This window comes from Balaenoptera physalus, assembly GCF_965194825.1.
Source record: "Balaenoptera physalus genome assembly, chromosome: 5".
NCBI classification, from domain to species: Eukaryota; Metazoa; Chordata; class Mammalia; order Artiodactyla; family Balaenopteridae; genus Balaenoptera; species Balaenoptera physalus.
In genome coordinates this window covers 16,498,901-16,521,777 of record NC_138884.1, presented here as the reverse complement: position 1 = coordinate 16,521,777, position 22,877 = coordinate 16,498,901, and the positions used below count along the sequence as shown (strand labels likewise).

General features: G+C 37.2%; 1 long non-coding RNA gene across 1 annotated transcript in view; it reads right to left on the bottom strand.

Annotated features, from left to right (window-relative positions):
- Nucleotides 1-22,098, bottom strand: part of LOC309660860 — an 850,010-nt gene extending 827,912 nt beyond the window's left edge. The window contains exon 1 of the long non-coding RNA XR_014263688.1: nt 20,134-22,098. This is a non-coding gene — a long non-coding RNA (uncharacterized lncRNA). The remainder of the gene's footprint in view (nt 1-20,133) is intronic.
- Nucleotides 22,099-22,877: the final 779 nt, after the last annotated feature.

Below are 22,877 nucleotides of genomic sequence, written 5' to 3'. Positions count from 1 at the left end.
ATAGAAGGTTTATCCAACTGGCTTAGCACCCATCTGCTGGGCAGATAATAATAATTCTGATTAGGTGCAACCACAGCAGATATCCACTGTAAGACATCAAGTTATTTATTAGTCTATATGTGTTGGCTTCTGTCCTGATTACATTAAAAATACTGCGGTGTAAAAGACACTTTAATAAAAGCCCAGCGATATTTGTACTCATGCCAAATAATTCTCTTAAGACAGTAAAGTCTTTAAGGAAACGTCTTTCAGGAATTGATATAAGGACATTTACTTTTCTCTTTACATATGGAAAGATAGAAGAGGCTGAGTGACCTTGCCAGATGCAAAAACATGCCCTCATTTTCAGAATAAAGAGGTAAATTCATTTACCCTATGGAATTTTCTTATATAGGCTTAAATAAATAAAGTACCACTTGAATTCAGGTTTCGTCGCTATTTACGTACGTGTTTATAGCTATTAGAAAGCAAAAGTTGGCCGGTTCCCTAGGTGCAGCCGCCGTCGCCGTCGCCCGTGCAGGTGCAGCGCGGCCGCCTCCCGCCAGCTCGCTGCGGGGAAGGAGAGCGCGCGCCAGCGCCGGCGTCCTAGCCCCTGCCTTTCCCCGAGCCCCGAATCCCAGCCGCGCCCGGGGCGGCGAGATCTTGTACCCCACGGAGAAGGTGAACTGTCTGCGGAAGTTCTGGCCTAAAGCATGCTTCCACTGCGAGACCTGCAAGGTGACACTCAACATGAAGAACTACAAGGGCTATGAGAGGAAGCCCCGGTGCAATGCACACTCCCCCACGCAGTCCTTCACCGCGGCGGCCGGCAGCCCGGAAAAGCAACGGGGTGAGCTCCAGAGTCAGGTGCGCTGCCCTGTGCGCGCCCCCCCCCCCCGGCATCCTGCCCAGGCTCACTCCTCACTTACTTAAAGCCTCCTTGAAGCAGAGGGAGAGGGTCCCAGGGCTACAGCACTGGAAGCACAGACCCGGGATGAGGAAGGGAAGGGTGGTGCCGTCTCCGAGTCCCTTCTCTTGCTCGTTGGGGGCTGTGATGACCCTTGCCTGGCTTTATTCATCTCTGGGCTTTCTTGTCACCCTTCTGGGTCTCCCCCTCCCATCTTCACCCCGAGTCCACTGACTCGGGGCCCACGGTTGACATCTTTGCGTCCTTGTGCCCTGCCGGAGAGGGAGGGGCCTGCAGGCATATTTAGCATCAAGTTCTCACTGCTTGTGAGTTGACTTGGGAATATTTACCCCAAATCAGAGGCTTGAGCCCCTGGCTGACCAATCCCTTTCCCTCCTTGGCCAGAGCCAAGGTGAAGGCAGGTGGAGTGTCTTATATCGGGCAGTTTGGGGGATGAGGGAGGCAGTGAGGGAACAATTGTGGGAGCCTTGGGGCAGGCGCTAGTCCATTTTTTTTCCTCTTGATCTCAAAGCATAATGTGGATTCTGGGACCAAAGGTCAGAGACACATCCTGTTGGAGAACCTGCGGTTGGCAGGGTAGTGAGAGGGCAGGAGGAGGACCTGGGGGAACAAGAAGTAGCCTGTTTTCACTCGGCTTAAGTGTCCTTCCAAAACAAGGCAAGCCAGCTGCTGGAATCCTGCTGCCAGCCCTCTGCGCCTCCCATCCTAAAAATAGGGGACCTTTGCTTCCACACCCCCAGAGAGAGGAGGGACTGTCACAGTGGTGCTGAGGGACCCAGGGGCTGCTGGGAGTCCTTATGCCTTTCCAGAACCATCCATCCCTAGAAGAGCACAGAACCTGAGGGCTGGGCTGAGTCTCTGGTCTTTTCTTACAGTTCACAGAGGTTTTTTAGTCAGTCTAATCCCAGGAAAGAAGATGCAGCAAAGCTAGAATGTGAATATAACTTTAGTGGACCAATAATAAAATGCAAGAAGCCCAATGGTGAGAAAACTGAATTCTCTCAATATTGCTTCCTGTTTTCTTCCTCATATCCCTCCAGGGAAAATTACTATATTGCTTAATTTCTGCCTCTTTCCCCTCACATATGCACTTTTGGGCCTTTTTTTTTTTAATAGCTGGAAAAAAAAAATAGCACCTCACAGACCTGTATTTAAAAAGAAACAGAAATGACCATGTGAAATTTACCTCTGTCCAAACATTTCATCTGTGTGTGTGTGTGTGTGTGTGTGTGTGTGTGTGTGTGTGTGTGTGTGTGTGTGAAGCTGTCCGTTCATCTTTTTACATGGGGTGGTTGTCTTTCCTTGGTCTGTTTTGGTCCCCTCCCTCGTGGGCTTGTGCTTGGGATCAAATCTTTCTAGACTGTTATGATTTTGAACATTTGACTTGGACCACAAGTAAATGTTTCTCCTGGTGACAAAAAAAAAAAAGTTTTCTTACAAAGATGAGTGGCAAGACAAAGTATTCATTATATCCTAGCTGTGTATTAAAAAGCTGGATTGATTTGATCCCTCTGGCAATTCTTATTAATACAGTGAATGATGATGTCTGGGAAAAGTTACCTACAGTCACCCTCTAACGCTTATTTCGTTTCAGAGCCAGTAAACTCCATTTTCATGTTTAGCTCACCTGGACAGTAGGATAAAAATCATAGCTTGTTAATGGTGCTATATCACCCATAAACTAAAATTTAAACAGTTGCTTAAGATAAAATGTGCAGGCCTCCACCCCACCCAATTTGCCTAAGCGTGTGAAAGTGGAGTGAATAATAAAGAGAGCAATTAGACATACAACCTGAACAATGCCATTAGGCTTATTGTAGAGTTATTTTACCACGTTCCTCATTTACATAAAAACAGATCTAAAAGCATCATCACCAAATAATATGAGTGATTATATGCAAATTATAGAGTAGGCAGTAACTGGGCTTACCTCATACTGGGATAGTACAGAAAGCAAGCAAACTAGACCTGGAGGTGAGAGTTCTCCAAGCAGCTCTCGAGCTTAGCAGAAAGCAAATTAACTCACGCTCTCAAAGTTACAAATACTTAATTCTTTTATGCAGTACATTCTCTGTAAATGCACTTTGCAGAATACCACAGCAGGAAAGTGATTGAGTTTCAGACGTTTTATTCCTTCAGAGATGATATAATTTTTAGGAACATTAAGGTGGTGTAAATAACCTGTCCTTATGTTTATTGATTTATTCCCTTTTAAAACAATTGTTCTGCGCCAGTCATTCTATGTAATTATCACTCAGTCTGTAGTTATGTGTATTTTTCCTCTAAAAAGTGGACATCATCTGAATGAAATAAGTGGCTGAGGCAATATAAAAGAAAGGATATTATTGATAAAGACTTTAAAGTAAACGTATGGGCCACCATGTATTTTTTAATATGTACCAGAATTTTTAATAATTACCAGAATAATTTTGGTAATGGAGCCATTAAAAATTATAGATATTTAAACAGTTTTGACCTACAAAAATGACAGTTTCCTATGAGTCAATATAACTCTTATTTGACATGCTCTCTAGTCAACATGAAGGTAACAAAACTTCCCAGGCTTGCTGTTTCTATGTTTCTTAGTTTTCTAAAATGTTTAGAATATAATATCGTTATTAATATTAGCAATGGTTTCCAGAGTGCTTTACTATGCTAGACACTGACCAAGAGCTTTAAATGAATTGTCTGATTTTACTCATAAAAAAATCCACGTTAAGAGATTAAATATAAATGGGACAGACCATACGATCAGACCATATGTGCACATACTCTGACCCACCAATGCTGCAGCAACCAGCCCAGGAGGCCAAACAACAACTTCTGTAGCAACTGGCTCAGAACCATAAGGACTTGGTCCATAACTGCCAGCTTCCCTATATTTTGCCCTGCTTCCAATTCAGGACCTATCAGAGAAGGTCAAATAATTTCCCCAGACCGATCACATAATATGCCCTGCTTCTAATTAGTCCCCCCCCCAGCTTCCCCAGGCCAAAGCTTCCCATCAGCATCTCTGAAGCCTTCTTTTTTTTTCACTATAAGGCTTTCCCAGCTGGTCCAGTTGCTCCTATGCAGGACAAATGAAGAAGGGAGGGACTTCTAGAGCAGGGAGACCCCTTTGGAGGCTATTATAATAATATAGAAGAGAGACGATGAACGCCAAACATAGTAGGGTGATACAGAAGGAAATGATGGTATATAAAGAGAAAGTAAAAGTTGACCCTCAGTTTAGAGCCTAGATAATTTGAAGAATAATGACATTACTTACAGGATTTAGAGAGACATAAAAAGGAGTCACTTTTTCTGGGAAAATAATAACTTTTTAAAAAGCATAGTGACCATTGAAGTTTCAGGAGTGACCCATCTGAGCTGCAGTGTCCTATAGGCAGTAGGGGGCATGGAGAGAGTGGAAGAGAGACCAGAGTTGAAGTTAAAAATTATAGTTGATTGATTGTTAAAATTTTTTGATTAGGATGACTGATTTCTGCTGAAGAGTAAAGAGCTGAGGATAACAGACTAAATCCTTCGTGCTCACACAAATGGGAAGCAAAAAAGGAGTCAGTTAAATGACACAGAGATGATGCAGTCAGATCTGTGTGTGTGTGTGTGTGTGTGTATGGTCTCTGCAGAAATATAGGGCCCCACTTGGCATGGTGTCACCAGCCTAGGGCTGCAAAATTGCTCTTACGATGCCACAGCCCAAGAGAACAATGACAGACACAACACACCCCAGGTGTGTCTGACCTTTGCCCAGGAACCCCAAACATCTCCAGCCACTGACCCTAATAAAGTCATGGGCCCCAGGTTATTTCTCCTTTGCCTACACCCTGCTTTGACCCCTCCGTGTGGCACCTTGAGGCTTGTGGTGTACTTCTCTAGGACCTGTGAGTAATAAACTTTTCGATTTCAATTTCTCTTGTGGTCTGTTGAACCCTGGCTCACCATGGGGCATCCTGTGCTCCACTTAACAAATGTTAATTTAACAAAGTCATAAAACCTGTGTAAAACCAAGATTGGTAAAGCTAACTTTTCTTTTTCGATAGGAAAAATAAAAAACTAACCTGTAGACAAATAGGATTGGAAAATATGACTGTAATTACAGATCTAGATGCAATTGTGAGGAAAAAGACAAGACAAGGCCAAACAAAACAAAATGGAAACAACACTTTGTCCTCATATTTCTGTACTTACATGGGCCAGAATTCAAATTATGTATCTCTAACCCTCTCCTCCTCCCAAATACCAAAGTTTAATTTAAACTTTTTATTTTTTTATTTTTTTACTCCCAAGTCTCCTACAGAAGCATAGAAATCCTAGGAAAAGGCATTTTGCAGCCAGATGATGAATAGTTTCTACAGATAAAGTTCAAAGCAGAAGGGCTCACACTAAAATTGTAAGACACATAAATAAAAAGCTAAAAAAGTAAGAGTCAATAAAAGTAAACTATAAAGTGAAGTTTACCAAAACAGTGGAAATGAATGCATTGGAATTATAAGATTTAGACAGAAACATTCTATTGTTAAAATGTTTATATAAATGAAAACAAAAAATTTATGTCCAATAAAAAGACTGACATCGAATTTTCAAAATGTAAAAAAAAAAATTCATTGAGTCCTCAGTGGATAAGGTAGAAAGCACATTAGACACAGATGAAGAGAAGATTAGTGAATTGGTATATCTGAATAAATTAACCTGAATGCAGCTCAAATAGGGATGACAAATATGCAAAAGAGATTAAGAGAAGGAAAGAGAAGCACTGGCATATGTTTAAATTGAGTTTGACATATAATAAATGTTCAGTTAATAGTTGTTGAGTACCTAAATAAAGGAATAGAGAAAATGGGAGAGAAGAAATAGTCAAAATAATAATGACTCAGATTTGTATTAGAATAGAAGACACACATTCTCTGATTCCAGAAACTAGCTTATCCTAAATAGAGGAAGAAAAAAACCAAAACAACAAAATCATCAATGAGAAGTTTTTATGACCTCAGTAGAAATAGATTTCTTAAGTATATTACAAACAACACATTATAGTGACATATTAACAATTTAAACTGTATTAAAAGTAAGTCCATTAACACTGTGTTCTTCAAAAGATGTCGTGCAGATATTGAAAAGACTAATCCCCAAACTGGAAGATATATGCACAAATAAAATTGACCAAGTAATAAGTAAAGAGTACTTATTAATTAATAAGAAAAATATACCTAAGTAGAAACATGGGCCAAAGAGTGAACAGGATTATCTGAGAAGCAAGAACATCAAAAAAAATGATCAACTTAATTGGTATTAAGAGATAAAAAATAAAACTAAATTAAGATACGATTTTACACCCATGAAACTGCTAAAATTAGAAGTTTGGCAATATAAAAGACTACTGAGGATGAAATGGAATGAAAATGATTATACACTGCTGGTGAAAACACAGCCCAACAACCCTGCTCCTAGGAATATATCCTTAAGAACTCTTGCACGTATGAACCAGCACACATGTAAAAGAATGTCTTCAGCAGTATTTTTTTTTTTAATTTTATTTATTTATTTATTTTTGGCTGTGTTGGGTCTTCGTTTCTATGCAAGGGCTTTCTCTAGTTGCGGCAAGCGGGGGCCACTCTTCATCGCGGTGCGAGGGCCTCTCACTGTCGCGGCCTCTCTTGTTGCGGAGCACAAGCTCCAGACGCGCAGGCTCAGTAGTTGTGGCTCACGGGCCCAGTTGCTCCGCGGCATGTGGGATCTTCCCAGACCAGGGCTCGAACCCGTGTCCCCTGCATTGGCAGGCAGACTCTCAACCACTGCACCACCAGGGAAGCCCCAGCAGTATTTTTAATAGTACAAAAATCTGGAAACTATCCAAACATCTAACAAGTGTAGAATAAATTATTTGTGCTATACCAACTCCCGAGGGACAATTTTTCATAGGTTTTTTATGCTTCTGCAAATCTTATGAGGGAGGCATTTACTACTCTTTGTTCTAGACTATCTTTTCAAGAATGTTTACATAGCCAGAAACCTTGGCATATATAGCATTTCCCTCTGGAACAAAGGGCATGTTTGCTTACAGCCATGAGAGAGAGAGAGAGTGCTTCCTTCCAGAGCAAAAGACAGGCCTACTTACTGTCCAGGAAGATATCTCCCTGCGCAGCTAAGGGCAAAAACGCTAATCACTCATGATAAAAGATTTGTGTTCATAATCTCAGCACTTCTTTCCTGTAACACAATCCACTGTGCATGTAGGTGTCACCTGGCCCTCTTCTTGTTGCCCTGTGGAAACTGGAGTTTGGGGTGTTGGGCAAAGATTCTGATGCTCCTATTGCTTGTCATTCATGAGTAATAAATTTCTTTGTCTCTGACCCAAGGAGTTTCATGTCTTCTAGCAACATTCTTGAAACTGTGACAGTCTAACTGGTTAGCCTACAAGATGGATAAAATCTTGGGCCTTTCAGAATTCTTGATATTCATATGATGGATTAAGTAGTAGATTTAATCTATCCTATCTTTATATGAATTAACGTGGATGAATCATAAAAGCACTTTATTGAGGCAAAAACCATAGATTATCTAAAAGTATGATTCATTTCATAGAAAATGGAATAGGTAATATATTATTCAGTTTTACATACACATGGGGTAAACCTAAACTAAAATCAGAATAGTAGGTTCTTCTATTGGAGGTGTCAGGGAAGGGGATGTGGTATAGAGTAGGTGCAATCTATGAAGGGTACCTAGGTGTTTCAGAGGTGTTGGTAAAATTATGTTACTCCTATTGAGTAACAGGTAGACAGGTATTCATTTAATTTGCTTCTTTAAACACTACATATATATTTTTACATTCTTTGATACGTTTGATATCATAGTTCACATTTAAAAATATAGAGAGAAGGGAAAGAAAAGAAATAGGGTAAGGAGGAAGGACCCCCTTCTAAGGGGGTTCAAAGGGGCAGCAAAGTCTTTCCTGATAAGGTAACATTTAAAGACATATGTTAAGAAATTTGGGAGAAAATCCTGTGGCTCTCTTGGAGAAGTTGTATCTTGGCAAAGGAAGAACAGCTGAAACTGTCATACACCAAGTAGGCCGGCATGGTTCGAGTAGGGTGAGCAATTGGGAGAGATGTAGAAAGTGAGTTTGGAGGGGTGCAGATCTCGGAGGGCCTGAGGGGTCATTGAAATCTAGGAGACAGATGTTTGACATGATAACACAATATTTTATTTTATTTATTTTTTAGCTTAAAAATGAACGCAGAGATTTTTATTTTGCATCTTTTTATAGTTTTATATCTGTTTTACTCTGGGTAGATGTGGAATATGGTATTCCTTCTGTAGTTTCTTTTGTTTTTTTTCACATTTTTTTTACTGAATAAAAGATTCTTTAAATTCTATAGTGCTTTACAATTTTCAAAAGTTTCACACACGAGTTTATATAATTCCATAATAACCTTTTTCCCTCTACCTTTATGTTGCCCCTCCCCCTCTCTTTCCCCATCGATAACTACTAATTTGTTCTCTATATCTGCTTCTTTTTTTGTGTTATTCACTAGTTTGTTGTATTTTTTAGATTCCACGTATAAATGAAATCATACAGTATTTGTCTTTCTCTGTCAGATTTATTTCACTTAGCATAATGCCCTACAAGTCCATCCATGTTGCTTCAAATGGCAAAATTTCATTCTTTTTGATGGCTGAGTAGTATCCCATTGTGTATATATGTACCACAGCTTCTTTATCCATTCATCTGTTGATGAACATTTAAGTTGCTTTCATATCTTGGCTACTGTAAATAATGCTGCTATGAACATTGGGGTGCATGTAACTTTTTGAATTAGTGTTTTAGTTTTCTCAGATAAACACCCAGGAGTGGAATTGCTGAATCATATGGTAGTTCTATTTTTAGTTTTTTGAGAAACCTCCGTACTGTTTTCCACAGTGGCTGCACCAAATTTACGTTCTCACCAACAGTGTAGGAGGGTTCCCTTTTTTCCCACATCCTTGCCAACATTTGTTAGTTGTGATCTTTTTGATGATAGCCATTCTGACCAGTGTAAGGTGATATCTCATTGGCATGATAACACTAAAATAATTTCCCTGGCTGTTGTGTGGAGAATAGACTGTTTGGAATCAAGGAGAGAAGGAGACCATTTCTGAGATTATTGCAGTATTTCAGGCAAGAGAAAATGGTAGTTTGGACTAAGGAAATCGAGGAGGAGATGGTGAGAAGGGGTCATAGTCAGGATACATTCTGGAGGTAGAGCTAAGGGGATTTCCTGATTATTTTGATATGGGAAGTTAATGAAAGAGTAGAATCAAAGATGCAAATTCAAAGGAAATACACAGCCCAAGCAGTTTGAAGGTTAGCATATTAGAAAAGGTTTTCTGGCCTCTTCATGACAACCACATCAGTGAATTTGTTTTATCATTAAAATTATCTGAAATTATTAGATATTTTTAATGTCTCCTCCTCAGTATAGTTTTTGTTGGGGTGGTATGGTCTGTTCATTTTGTTTTGGTTTTGTCCTTTTCTTTAAAGCAAATTCTTACAGATAGTATTCGATTATCATTATACGTGATTACATAGCTGGAACAACTTACAGAATTTAACCAAATTTTATTAAGAAATAAAAGAAGAAAAATTGCCACTGGGAAGTGTATGAGTTTAATGCAAAATTACATGCCCTTCTGATCAATTTTTAAAATATGAATAGGGTTACTTCAGCTCCCAAGGAAACTGATATGAACTCAGCATGACAATCTAACCTCCTTTCTTTAGTCCCCCAGGTTAGCTAGTGTTGAGTGAACAGTTGGGTGACAGTGGGGTCTTTTGCTTCCCTCCTGTACCCACTTCACCTTGGACTTCTCTTGGTGTCCTTTTTCTCTTCCTTTTTTCCTTTATTTCTGCCTCCATACTTCAGCAATCATCAAATGTCAAAGAAGTTAAGAAGTACCAGGATTTTGCACAAATGAAATAAAGGCAGACACAAACTATGACTCTGGGGCCAAAGTGATCAGAAATATATAAAAGATAGGGACCTAAACTATAAATGTGGATCAACAGCTACTCAAATGATGGTAGGTCAGATAACATAGGTCAGGAAAGGTAAGTGAGACAGAAAACAGAGAAACAAAAGTAGAGCCCAAGCAGAGGTCATGTCTCAATTGCCTTACCTTATATTCATCACCCAGCACAAGGTCAGCACTGAAACAAAAGTCCTTAGAATTCTTTTTCGTTTCCAACAATATTATAAATTTCTGTAACAGTATGAAGAAGTAATGATGATCACATTGTTAAAACTCCTGCAGTTGGCTTAGGGCTATTAGAGACACAAACATTTAAAAATCCATTGCAGAAATAATACACAAAGATTCCCTGCATCTGTTTACTGAAGTGTACCTTGAACTTTGATAATGTGTCTGTCTTGAGGATATTATTCACGATGTCATAGATGTCCTCAAAATGCTTTCACTCCAAGGGAGAAATTGTGCTCATATCTTATCAGCAAAAAAAAAACCAAAACAGGTATTTATCTAAAAAACTAAGAATGTTACATTGACTATGTTTCTTGCTGTCCTTTGACATTTTGGAAATTTAAAGCCAAATTGTTTTGTCATTTGATAGCACATGAGATATCTTAATGGTATTAATTTCAGTGTGTTTATCTTTCCTTTATTATTATAATACATTATTCTTTGATTATTTATTTTTAGCCTTCCAATTATATATATTTTTGAGCTTCAATTTCTTCATATTCTTTCCAGAATAAGCTGAAAATAAATTAGCAAATCACAGAGTTTTACCAATAAGATATAATCACCTATTCCTTTCATCCTTTTAGCTCATAAACAATGAGTGATTTTTTCTTCAAAGACATAGAACATTTATTGGTATAAATAATTGAGGATAATATGTAATTCTGAACTGTGAGTCTAATTTATAAATTTTCCCATCTTAAATTACCAAGTACAGTAATAACTCCAACTCCAGTGCTCACTGTTCTATCTAAATGCTTCTCTTTCTGCCCCATTCCAACTCCACTCTCACCATAAATCTCATTCTCTAAGTGCATTTCCAGATTGAGTGTTCTCATGTCCAAGCCTTAGATGACCTTATTTATCATAATCTCATCCCACAGCATCTCTGCTAACAAATATAGGTCTGTCCAGTTGTCAATGATGTAGAGTCATTATCTTCCTGAAGCATCTATCAAGTGCCACATCTGTTTTAGCGCAAACTGCTTTAAAATAACAACGTCAAAAGGGACTCACGGAAAGTTAAGAAGAAAATAAAGATCTTTAAGTTTATTATAATTGGTTGAAGTTTGTGCAGGTGATATTCCAAGAACAGTCACCAGGATCTGGAAGAGTTGTAGGGAGTTCAAGTTAACTGATTTTATGCCTCAGAGCACTCTTAGTAAAAAAGAAAAGGAAAAGAAGGAGTTAGAGGGGGAACCATCTACTTAACTAAGCTTGTATCAAATACTACCCTGCTGGTCATGCTGGCCATTTCTGGAGGTTTGATGTGGTTAATAAATTCACAAGTCAATTCTGACTTCTGGAAACCAAAGCGTTCCTCAAATGATCTAATCAAGTCTTACTGATTTTTCTTTCCTTCAAAGAGAGGTTTACAGTAAATTAGGGGTTGGTGGTATGGGAGGAGGATAGAATAAACTGAAGAATTGGGGGAGGGCTGAGAGATGTAGAGAGAGAAATCTGTAATCATCAAATAAATTTTTTAAAATATTCAATCAGAATTATGATGTTAATAATGATATTCATACCTTGGCCTCACATAATTAGCTTTAAAGGTAGAGCTCTGATTTAATAGCATTAGTCATTTCCTTTCTTCTGAAGTTGCGGGAATCAGCTACAAATTAAATTTTTTTTATAAAAGTGAATAGTAAAAGTGGTTGTTTTTCTGAATATAGCATTTTATACTGTCCATTAAAGATATAAGATTAACTATAAAGAAATGCCGTTGGCACAGGCAATGAAAAGATAAAGAGGAGTCCTATTAACAGATTGCAATTATTTTAAAGCTTTTCATGAAGATTTCACATGTTGACAAAGCAGTAATTATTGAAGCTGTGTGTACAAGGTGAAGTGCATATGGAGTGGACCAGTTAGAAAGAAGTTACAGGTGTGCACGTTATCAGGCCTTGAATTGTTGTGTATCAGGCAGGTCATGGTGCTACATGCATATGTTTCCAAAGCACAGCTGCCTCTCATTTGGATGCTGAACTGGATGCCTTCTGTCTCCTGGTTTGCTTTGTCCCTTGCAATGTAACATTAATTCTATTCTTCACTATATTAAGTAGGATTTGTATCTAGTCATAAAAACAAAATGGAATTTCAGTTTTCTTTTATATAAACAAGATGCCCACTGGCTTCAATTTCTTTTTACCTTAAATCAGTTCAGTTGTTGAATTTTTAAGGTATAGCATAACATCAAAGCTAAAATGATTGCAAGAGAATCTATAAACATTCTAACTGCATTTTAACTGAGGTGTCCATTAAATTCTAACCAACTCATTTCTTACTTTACTTTTCCTCCTCTACAGAGTCAATAGAGTGTAGAGCTTAAGAGCTCAGTCTCTGGAGCCAGATGGTTTGGATTTAAATCCCAGCTCCAACACTTACTAGTTGAGTGAGCTGAGGTAAACTATACACTTCACTTTCCTCCTCTGTAAAAAATAAGGATAAAAAGAGTAGCTTATTATGGTATCCCTATTATTATAGGGATCTTGTAAAGATGTCTAAACACTTGGAAAGATGCCTAGCTAATAAGCTACACTATTTAAATATTTACTGTTGTTATTGCTTTCTGCCAAGATTCATATGTATTCTGAATAAAAATAGTTATGTGATCAGACTTCTCACAATCAATCTATAGCATCATATTTAAGAATAAAAATTACTCTGGACCTCTCTGAATTAAAGGAAACACAACTAAAATATAGTAGGGAGAGAAGCTTTAATTTCTTGAGAAAACCTCAATAGTGCATTAAGTATACCAATCTTTATATAACTAAGTAAATAAACTAGATAATATAGAAAATCAAAAGAAAGCAGGCTTTAATAAATATAAAGCTGTTATTTTTATTATAATATGCTACTCATTATTTTAATTAGCTATGAGGGTTTACAATTTTAAATGACTTGAGTTCAGATTATATATTTAGTATTATTTTTCATAAAAAGCCATGTCATATGTCCTGGGAATTCATTTATCTAATTATGATTTATTTTGTTTAATATGGTCATAATGAGATGGCACTGTATTTCCCATTTTATTTTTTACATATGATCTACAATAGTATGTAGCCAACATTTTGTTTTTAATATATTGAGAAATCTCACACATGACTGTAAAAATAGTCCATTAAATTATATTTAATATTTTACAGAAGTAGGTATTTGAGAATATCAATTATGTCTCTGGAGAGTATTCCAATTCTCAAATAATGTGTAATAAATCACCCAAATATAGCAGTATCACCCAAAAATACATTCTGTGAGTCAGGAGTTCAGGAAAGACTCAGTGGGTTGGCTTATCTCTGCTCCACAATGTTTGGGACCTTAGCTGCAAACTGAAACATCTGGGGATGTCTGATGTCTCAGATAACTGGAGACCAGTGTCATCTGGAGGCTTTTTCACTAACACGTCTGATGCCTGTGCTGCCATAACATGGAGGTGGGCTCAGCTGAGACTGTTGACTGTAATACCTCCCCCTCCCTCCATGTGACTGAGGTTTCTCAAAGCAGCTGGGGGAATTCTGAGAGGAAGCATCCCCAAAGGGGAAAATGAGGATTCCAAAAGACTGAAGCAGGACTGCAAGACTTCCTCTTACCTAGCCTTGGAAAGGATGCTGCATCACTTTTTTCACCACTTTCTACTGCTATAACTGAGTTAGGAAAGCCATGCCAGATGCAAGGGGAAGGTGATTTGAGTTTACCACTTGATGGGGGAGTGGCAGAGTCACATGGCAAAAGAACCTGTGTGATTGTTGATATTGGTGCGGCCATTTTTGGACAAACCGATCCTGCTACAGGGATCATGTGACTTATAGGATTATTAGGTCAGTTTTAGGTTAAGCAATGTATACAGAAATTTAAAGTGCATACACAAAAATAACAAGCTTAATAAATAAATTAAAAAAAACAATTTACTCCTTATCTACAAGTAGAAAACATTTTCAGAAGGCTTCTCTTTTTTAAAAAAATATTTATTAATTTATTTTTGGCTGCGTTGGGTCTTAGTTGCCACACGCCGGATATTTCATTGCGGCACGTGGGCTCTTCATTGCAGCATGTGGGTTTCTCTCTAGTTGTGGCACGTGGGCTTAGTTGCCCTACGGCTTGTGGGATCTTAGTTACCCAACCAGGGATCGAACCCATGTCCCCTGCATTAGAAGATGGATTCTTAACCATTGGACCACCAGGGAAGTCCCCAGAAGGCTTCTCTTAAGAACTCCTCAAAGTTATAAAACTTAAGATTCATTCATGACTTATTAATTATAAGTAAATGATATCTCTAAAACAGAAACCTCTGTAAAAATATTTTAAGTGCAGTAAAAGTTGCTAAAACTATGAATTAAGCTATCTTTTATAAACCATTTTGATGTGCAAAAAATGTTATCATATATGAATTATGATTATTTCCAAATCACTTCTATTTAAATGAACATGATAGCATCAGTGCTCTCTGGAAACTTAAATTATGTTGGAGGGGTAGATTTATAAACAGATAAGTATAATATAGAACCAGGCATTTTAAAATATGTTATCTGAGTACTTTGAAAAGAAGGAAAAAATGAAAATTATCAGAAAACTATGACAAAAACACATATATTAATAGCTATGAAGGTCTTCAGTATTTTTTATTAGCCTGTCAGTTATATATAAATGTACATTTATATAGGATATGTACTTATACTTCATTATCACAGAAAAAATGGGTGATATTGGGTAAAAATTAAAGATTTTTTCTTCTTTAGAAAGACCAATACTGAATATCAAGTTTGTATGAGATTTGAATCATTTTAAATAGTAATAAAGAAAACAATGAAAAAACTGTTTAGAAACAGTTTTTGAGCATCTACTTACTAGTTGCTGAGGATATAAAGATGAATGATGTCTCCTATTTATATGACAGAAATGATTTGCTTCGTTTATCAGAGATTAAAAACAAAATCTAAATGAGCATTGGGCCCAACTCCTTCACCACTTTTGTTTTCTCAGAAGAAAAATGAAAGGTATACATTTTAATTCATAACTGCAGCTAATAGCCAAAGGTTCCTGAAAGAAGGAAAAGAACTGTGCAGGAGAAATATTTTCTTTTTTCTTTTTTGAAGTTCATTTTTCCATGTTTCTGAAGTACACATATTCCTGAGATAATTTCCGAACAGCCATGTTCTGGATATCAACATTTGAGCAACAATGTCTACGATCTCAATCAAATGTTGATATCTCCACTACTGATCCACTTTTAAAAATAATATAATCTCTCAATTGTTATTTTCCTATCCTATGGCACAATAAAATCGTGTATTCAAGAGAGATTCTGGGGAAAAAAACAAATAAAACCTCAAACCACCTTTGTTATAATTCTTCCCAATGAAGGCACTCTAAGAGCAATGGCATATTTTTCTTAATTGTTTTTTATGTAATCCATTTATAATCATTCATCTGCTCTGGGTATATTTCACAGGATTTTCTCTTAAAAGTAGCAAATGGATCTTGGTGTCCAGAATGGGTGTTAATGACTGACTGATACAATGGAATCCTGGAAAGAACTCTCCCAGTGCTGTCTCATTAACCAGATGACCTCCAGACATTGTCAGTGCAACCCGGCCGAGGTGATTGATCACCAGAGAACAGAGGTTAGTAACTCTCCCCCAGGTATTAATGTATAGCATCTTCACTTACCCTCCTCTCAGGCTTTTCCAGTAAAAGATTGATTTATTATGCAGCTTCAATGGGGATTTGTCAAACTCTTAATCAAGGAATCCTATATTGCCACAAGTAAATCAATGACACTTTCTGGTACCTGAAAACATTACTCTGTGTGCAGGTACTGTTCGGTAACAGCAAAATATGTTCAGATATCAGTGAAACAGAGATGGCCCAATGGAAGGCAAAAACAACACATCGATTCTTTGACAGATGCTATTGTAAAGTAAAATGCTTTTTTGTTGTGTGCTGGAAAAATCAACACAGTTCAAAACTCTGGGACTTGGTAAAAGGAAGCACAGAAGGCAGAGGTGAAATGAGTAAGGAAGAAACATACTTTAAAGACTGAATGTTTGAGATATATATAAAGAAAATGATAGGGAAAGAAATCTTAAAGCCTGACTGTTTTGACTACCTGTCCTATTTAAATGTCCCCAGGGATCTAGCCAGAAGCAGGTGCTTTGTTGATTTCATGACATATATTATGATGGGAATTCAATAATCAATGGTATGTCTTATGATAATGACTAGAATTGTTATTATTTGCCAAACCATATACCAAATAATGTAGACTTAAATGAATGTAAATAGTACAAACCAAAGACACTAAAGTCTCCTAACCAAACAAAACATATAAACAAACAAACCAAAATTTCTTCTTTCTGCTCTTTATGTCTAGGAGTACATTCCTCACCTCTGAAAATAATTTTTTTAAATAAGCAAATTATATTCTCTGGTATGTGTTGAATTGTACTCTTCTTCAAAAGAAGATATGTTGAAGTCCTAACCCACAATAACTCAAAATGTGTCCTCATCTGGAAATATCGTCTTCTCAGATTTAATCAAGCTAAGATAAGGCAATTAAGGTGGATCCTAATCCAGTATGACTCATGTCCTTACAAAAACGGGAAATTTAAACAGACCCCCACAGAGAGAAGATGGTGTGAAGATGGCCGTGTGATAGCAGAAGCAGAGACTGGACGGATATAACTACAAGCCCAGGAATGCCAAGGACTGTCAGCCAGTATCAGAAGTTAGGAAGTAAGGAAAGATTCTATCCTGAGTCTCAGAGGGAGCTAGGCTCTGCTGGCACCTTGATTTCAGACTTCCAGCCTCCAGCACGGTGAGACACTAAACTTTTTGTTGTTTTAAGCCATCCAGTTTGTGGTACATACAGTTTGTTATGACAGCCCAAGCGACTAATACCCTCTCCGTGCTCTGTGCACAGACCAGTCATTGCCCCAGTTAGGGAGACAGTTGCCACCTGGACTGACTAGACCCATGCAAGAATCAGCTCGCAAGGATGGAGAAATGGGAGACTCAGTGCACGCAGCTTAGAAGTTTCACGCCCTGGGCAGGGCTATCAGTGTGTGGGAAACAAATGGATGAAACAAAGACCATAACTTCCCTTATCAGAAGAGAACAGTCCCACCTCAGTGATGATGGGCATCTCTGAGGAGTGATAGAGATGACTTCCTCTTTAGATGTGATAGTTTTAAATATAGCATTAAAATCTAGTAATTATTGGAATTGTTTGTTATCTTTAGAAAACAAAACCAAATTTGATGTGATTGCTACAAGTGTTTCTGATACCCAACCCCATGGGCAATGAGGATGGCTTCTTCACAAAGCCAGCAGTCAAATTATTCAAAATCCTATGAGCTTTGTAAGTCGCTAGGGACCACATCAGTTGACATGTGTTTAATACAATGTGTTTACCAATAATTCATTTGTTTGAAGAAATCAAATATGACAACAAAGCAGGGGAAAGCTCAGTTGCACTGTAAACTGGTATCCTCACTGCCGAGCTTGTCCTTATTTTATAACTAAGACCTATGCTTTAAGGGCAAAACACTACATCCTAAGCAGAAAGTACTACTTTCATTGCGAGGAACATTTCATTGTAATGTTCCTTTAAAGAAGTCTACTATCTCAGAAGAATACTTTGTCTTTGAAGAACTGCAAGGACGTTTGGGAATTACTTAAAGGTTTTCTTTCCTTAAATGTCTTATAAATATACGTGATGACCATATGATAAGACTTCTTGTTGAAATAGTATATGTTAATCAAAATCTCCAACATATGAATATAGGCTATATATAGAGAGTGATCAGTATTAGCATTTAATAGCTCCTAGTGAGTCTCTCACAATTGCTAAACTTTGTATTATCAAAATCACTTCATATCTACATAACCTTTTACTTAAAATTTACAAGTCTTTTTGCATCCAAATAGTCTGAGCCACTGATTTGTATACAACGATGTGAATATTTAAAGATCTATCAGAACCAGAAATCCATCATAAGAGATTTTTGTCATGATGAAAATTGAAAATATCGTATTAATATGAGATGTATTTCTTGGGAAACTATAGCCTACTATGGGGGAAAACAAATCTGTATTTTATAATGCCTTACTCGAAACTTATTGAAAATAAGTTATTTATCACAACATAAACATTTTGGAGGTCAATCATTTTAAAGAAATTCTTCCTTAAAGTGGATTTCAGTGGTTCTCATTTAAAGTGAGCCACACGGTGTACTTAAATTAACCACCTAAATTATAGTTACACAAAGCAAGAAAGGAATAATACGGACTTAGACTTTTCACAAAAAAAGTGAAGAGCTTTTGGATGCATGAGAGAATATACTAGAAGAAACTCCCTCTCAAAGTTAGAGCCCCTAAAATGACCTTATTGATTTGCCTTGGGACAATCTCCTTCCAATGCAAGGTTTCATTTCATTGAGTGAATGTTCTTTGAAGTCAGTTAAACTTGGGCATGGCACTCCCAAGACTGCAGCACTTTTATAGCTGAAGGCAACAACTATTTGACAGGGTGACATGGAAATCAGACTCCTGATGCGAAGCACTATTTTCAACCTTCAAGCGTGTGGGAAATATAAAGTAAGGGTATTTATTTGATATTTAAAATTGAGCTGTTTCAGGGCTTTGGAGAATAAATATACAAACTCAACTGAGCTTTTCTTAACTTTTACTCAGTTCAGACCTAAAGAGCTTCCATCTGTTTCCAGCTGCCAGCCCTCTCATGAATGCTTGGCCATGCCCACAAGAGTGAATATGTGAGGGATTTGAGAACAAATGAAAGAAATTTCAACAATCACAGATACTGGAAATGCCTAAATGTGGGTCATCGGGGTCCAGTTATCAAGGTGAGAAACTTCTGTTTGGTTCATTTATTGAAGAAAATCTTTGAGTGGTACCCGATTATTCCCATTTGGCAATTTTGTAAATCAGGAGATGAGATTAAACTACTAATTCAGAATAGCCTTTGCCATGGCATGGTTGTTATTTTATTAACGTATCATTGTTAATATATAATCAAATTTATTCTAGGAAAGAGAAAATGTTTTGAAACATTCATCCAGATTCACTATATGTAATTCACAATCAAATAAGCAATTAAAGATTAAAAAGAGTTAACTTAGTTTATATGTATTGACTTAGTGTAAATTAGTTGAATAAAATATAAAGGACCGAAGGCATTCTTTTAATATGTCTATTGCTCTAAATTTCAAAGGAAATAGAAAAATACTTCTGTTTCCATTTATTTATGAAAAATAGTAGTTAGCTATTTCCTGTGCATACTACCTTCCCATTTACCTCATGAAATGAAAAATATAGATAACAAAGTTTATATTCACTTTGGCAAATGGTGTAACTTTGCTCATACTCTGTTGCTCTTCCTGTAGGTAATGCTACCTGACATCCTATACTAAAATTAGGTTTAAAAGCAAATTTAAAAAATAATTACCTGGGAATGAGAAATCTTAAAACTCTATTAGAGAATAACCCATTAACACATTTACATATATTGTTATGGGAATAGTTAATTTTTCTTCCTGTTCATATCAAATACTAAAATACAGTAAAATCCTTAGGAACCTTCAAATGCATAAAAATATAAGATTTCATTTTTTGTTAACAACTTTATTGGAGTATAATTGCTTTACAATGGTGTATTAGTTTCTGCTGTATAACAAAGTGAATCAGCTACACATATACATACATCCCCATATCTCCTCCCTCTTGTGTCTCCCTTCCACCCTCCCTATCCCACCCCTCTAGGTGGTCACAAAGCACCGACCTGATCTCCCTGTGCTATGCGGCTGCTTCCCACTAGCTATCTATTTTACATTTGGTAGTGTATATATGTCCATGCCACTCTCTCACTTCGTCCCAGCTTATCCTTCCCCCTCCCCGTGTCCTCAAGTCCATTCTGTACGTCTGCGTCTTTATTCCTCTCCTGCCCCGAGGTTCTTCAGAACCATTTTTTTTTTTTTTTTTAGATTCCATATATATGTGTTAGCATACTGTATTTGTTTTTCTCTTTCTGACTTACTTCACTCTGTATGACAGACTCTAGGTCCATCCACCTCACTACAAATAACTCAATTTCATTTCTTTTTATGGCTGAGTAATATTAGGAAATAGCTCAGGGACTCAAAGATTTCTGCTAATTTGTGATCCCGTGTTTATTGTTATTACCCCTATTTTTTTTTTACCATTGAAAAATGTGAACTACTCATCTAACCAAAGTCATTTTAGCAGATTTCCTATACAAGTGCATTTATTTCCACATCCCAGTTGGAAAAAGTAATTAGAATATTGGTAACTCAAGGTAAATACTTGAGAACATTCCCAAGTGATGTCAGAAAAACCTTTATTTAAAGAAATGAGAGTTTCATTTACACTAAAGCTCTTCTCCCATTGAGCACCATTTTCCCATGTCCTCCTGATGCTGCAAATGATGTTGCCAATTGTTGCTTCGATTGGCTCATCCTACTTCTGATGTTCCCATAGCTGTTCTCAACAGTTTATCAAGCAGTTCCAAAGTGCTCATCCACTGTTCACGTGGGATCTTCGTTGCCACATGTGGGATCTTTAGTTGCGGCATGTGAACTCTTAGTTGTGGCGTGTGGGATCTCGTTCCCCGACCAGGGATGGAAGCCAGGCCCGCTGCACTGGGAGCGCGGAGTCTTGGCCACCGGACCACCAGGGGAGTCCCCCGGAGTCATTCTTGATTTCTTCCTTTTCTACACTTAAAACATTCAGGCCATCAGCAAGTCCTTTGACAAACATTTTGAATCTCCTGATATCTTTTTCTCCACTTTATAGCTCTAATTCAAGACACCATCACCTTGTTTTAAGACTATTTTCACAACTTCCTAGTTGGACTCCCTGCTTCTGCACTTTCACCCTAAAACCTAGTCTTCGTACAATGACCATTATAAAACATATCTTAGCTCGTGCTATTTCCCTGCGTGAAAGAGTCCAGTGGTTTGCCAAACTCATTACCAGCAGTCATGATATAATCTTATATGTTTCTTGGACTACTGCTGCCATGCTCACTATACTGCAGAAACATATGCTTCCTTTCTCTTCATTCGGTTACCAAGCTCTCTTCTGCCTCATGGTCTTAGCATTCTCAGTTTTTTCCCTGACTCTCTGTGTGGCTGGTTCCTGTCACCATTAAGTTCTCAATCCTGATGCCACTTCCTTAGCTTCCCTTGCTGTTCAAGTACTTTATTTACCCAATCTGCTCTTTTCATATAACTTCTTTATTCCAGAAATTTTTGCTCTCTGAAATTAACTTGTTATTTAATACACAAAACAAGAGAAGTGACCTTTTCTATCTTGTTCAACTTTTCCCCCATATCTTAGAAAAGCATATAAAAATATTAAATGTTCAATATGTGTTTGATGTATGAATGAAAAGACAGACAGACTGATACCTGTTCATATAAAGCTTAGAACCAAAGAATAGGTCCAGATAAAGTGCTGAGTAAGTCCAGGAAAAGAGGTAATTACATCTAGGGAAGACTATATGAATATAGAAGCACTGCTTCTAAAAATGTAGTCCTCAGATCTTGCACTATTTATGTTAATAAGGATCAAGAGTGGAAACGGGACAACGAGGTACAATGGAAAGAACCTGAAGAGAAGTCTGAGAAATTGGAGTTTTTCCTGTTTAACTACTTTCTAATTGTGGCAACTTGGGTGAGTCTTTTTGCTTATTAGACCTCTGTATTTGTTGCTATAAATTGGGAGAATAATCCTTGCTTAACCAACTAGGGTTTTGATGAAGGATAACTTGAGGTAATGTATGTATGTGTATGGATAGAAGGTGGAGGGGCTCCAGAGGAAAAGGCTGGGATTTGCACATCCCTTGGCGGAATGTCGATACTTTTTGTATTTAATTCATTCATTTTTAAATTTATATTTTTAAATTCACTTCTGATTATAAAAATAATATGACTTTCTTATTAAGAGGGGAGGAAAAAGTAAGTATAGAAAAGTATACAAAAATAAAATCTGTCATCCATAATTCTACTATTCAAACAAATTACACAATTTGGCTATTTTCTTCTGGTCTTTTTCTGTGTGTTTGTATTGCAGTTGAGATCATACAGTATAAGCAGTTTTGTATCATTTTTCTTTACTTAACATATATTCATGCAGAAATTTCAATAGCTGCTTTTTGGCAATAATGTTAATAGTCAGAATCATCAGCTTGTTGGTCTTTATATAGTTATGCAATAGCTATATCACTAGCTAAATTATAAAGACACATTAAATCCATGTTCATAGATGAAGAAATAATCAATTTCCCAAATAAGAGTAACATCTCATATCATCAACTCATCAACATTTGAGGACAGAAGTACCTTTCTCAGAACTGCACACAGACACCAGATATATGATGATGTGATCTGAGTCTGAAAGCATTCAATGAGCCCTTTATAATGTGGCTTCAACGCCCCAGGGCCTAAAAGCAACCACCTCAAGATTTTAACAAATTATTTTAAATGTTACCTATTCAAGTAGTTTGGTCTGCTGTCAGCTTTGAATGAACTATGTCATCTTGGGGTTGTTTTGAGGGCTGGGGGAAAAAAAAAAAACTAGCAAAAAGTTCTGCTACCCAAATAGTATTTAATTTTCAGCAAATCTAAAAACATGAAAAAAACCTAGGTGAAACTGACTTTTTTTTCTTGAATGGTTTGATAGTATT